The sequence below is a fragment of the Lontra canadensis genome, unplaced genomic scaffold (genome assembly GCF_010015895.1).
Source record: "Lontra canadensis isolate GAN:19392208 unplaced genomic scaffold, GSC_riverotter_1.0 scaffold15, whole genome shotgun sequence".
Classification (NCBI taxonomy): domain Eukaryota; kingdom Metazoa; phylum Chordata; class Mammalia; order Carnivora; family Mustelidae; genus Lontra; species Lontra canadensis.
The window spans coordinates 7,137,711-7,140,029 of record NW_022631009.1 but is presented as its reverse complement, the minus strand read 5'-3'; the positions used below and the strand labels follow the sequence as shown (position 1 = coordinate 7,140,029).

The following is a 2,319-nucleotide window of genomic DNA, read 5'->3' as shown; positions in this document are numbered from 1 at the left end:
CTTTTCTGATTACCATTTGCATTGAATATCTTTTTTTCACCCCCATTAACTATGTGTGTCTTTAATTCTAAAGAAATTCCCCCTAGGGGCATATAAGTGTCTCAGTCGGTTAAGCATCTGCGTTTGGCTCAGGTTATGATCCCAGGGTCCTGGGATCAAGTCCCGCATCTGGCTCCCTGCTCAGCAGGAAGTCTGCTTCTCCCTCTCTCTCTGCCTGCCACTCTGCCTCCTTGTGCTCTCTAACTCTCTGTCAAATAAACAAATAAAATCTTAGAAAAGAAAAGAAAAGAAAGTCCCTCATAGGTAACATGTAACTGGGTCTTGTTTTATTATCCATCAGCCATGCTATGTTTTTTGATCAGGAAATTTAATCCATTACTTTTAAGGTAATTATTCTTAGGGAAAAACTTATATTGCATTCATTGTATTCTGCTTTGTGGTTCATTTGTCCATCTTTTCTTTTCTTGCTATCTTCTTTGTGTTTTGTTAATTTATTGTGGTCATATGTTTTTATATCTTTTCTTTTGTGTATATTCTGTATTTTTTTGTAGTAATCATGAGGCTTACATAAAACATCTTATAACAGCCCATTTTAAGCCAATACAACTTAAGTTCAATAGCATATAAAAACTCCATTCTTTTAACTTCTCCTGCCCAACACACTTTCTGTTGTCGAAATCACAATTTTTATCTTTTTTTCCCTTCCAAATTTGTATTTAAATTTTAATTAGTTAACATATAGTGTAATATTGGTTTCAGGGTAGAGTTTAGTGATATATCACTTACAAATAACACCTAGTGCTCATCCTAACAAGTGCCCTCCTTAATGTCCATTACCCATTGCGCCTGTTTCCCACCCATCTCCATCAACCTTCAGTTTGTTCTCTATCATTAAGAGTTTCTTATGGTTTGCTTCCCTCTCTTTCTCCCCTATGTTCATCTGTTTTGTTTCCTAAATTCCACAGGAATGAAATCATATGGTATTTGTCTTTCTCTAACTTATTTCACTTGACATAATACACTCTACCTCCATCCACATCATTGAAAATGGCAAGATTACATTCTTTTGATGGCTAAGTAATAGTCCATTATATATATGTACCACATCTTCTTTATTCATTCATCAGTCAATGGACACTTGGGGTCTTTCCATAGTTTGGCTATTGTTGATAATGTTGCTATAAACATTGGGGAGCATGTATCCCTTTGAATCTGTATTTTTGTATCACAGTTTATATCTTTTTATATTATGAATTTATTAATAAATTTTATAGTTGTACTTATTCTTAATGTGCTTTTTATCTTTATATTAATAGTGATTTATATATCACCATTATAATATTACAGTATTCCATATTTGTTTATATATTTATCATTACCAGGGTTCATGTACTTTTGTGTTGTTTAGCATACTTTCATTTCAATTTGAAGAGCTCCCTTTAGTATTTCTTATAAAGCAGATTATAAGTGATGAACTCCCTTAGTTTCTGGTGGGGAAAATCTTTATCTCTCCTACGTTTTTGAACTGTTCAGCTATGTATAGTATTTTTGTTTGATAGTTTTTTTTTTCCTTCAACACTTTAAACTTACCTCCCAACTCCCCTCTGGCCTGCAAGTTTTCTGCTAAGAAATCTGCAGATAGTCTTATAAGGGATCCCTTGCATGTGACAAATTTTACCATTTTCAAAATTCACTCCATCTTTGACTTGTGTCAACTACCTTGTAATGTGTCTTCATGTAGACTTATTTAGATTTATCCTATTTGATATCCTCTCTCCCTTATGAATCTGAATGTTCACTTCCTTCCCCCGATTTGGGAAGTTTGGGTTGTTATTTCTTCATGAATTTGCATGTCATCCTTGTGCAGGAGCCATGCTAATCTCTGTAGTATTCTAATTTTAGTATAGGAGCTACCAAAGTGAGCACTGGATCATCATTTTTTTAAATAAATTTTCTGGTAACGGTGGTATCCACAGTGGTAATAAACAGATTGATTCTTGTGAAATGCACAGTTAATTTTGTTACCCCTCTACTTAAAATTCCATACTCTTTAGAATGACCTTTGACTCTTCAAGATCTGAACACAGCCTACCTTTCCAACCACATCTCTCCCCAACACCTCTTTTTCCATCCTTTGATGCACAAATACTGGTCATCTTGGAGATGATTTTTCTTTTTCTTTTTTTTTTTTTTTAATCTCAAGACCTTGTATTCTCAGTTTCCTCAACAAATGCTTACAATGGCTTTTCTCAAGTGACTAACTGACACAATAGCAAATGCCTTATTCTGAAGGAATTATTTACGTGTTTCTCTGACACC

General features: G+C 34.1%; 1 non-coding gene across 1 annotated transcript; it reads right to left on the bottom strand.

The window, feature by feature from the left end:
• Positions 1-1,822: 1,822 nt before the first annotated feature.
• On the bottom strand, positions 1,823-1,926 carry LOC116868445. Its single transcript, XR_004382839.1, has one exon. It is a non-coding gene; the product is annotated as a U6 spliceosomal RNA (small nuclear RNA).
• Positions 1,927-2,319: the final 393 nt, after the last annotated feature.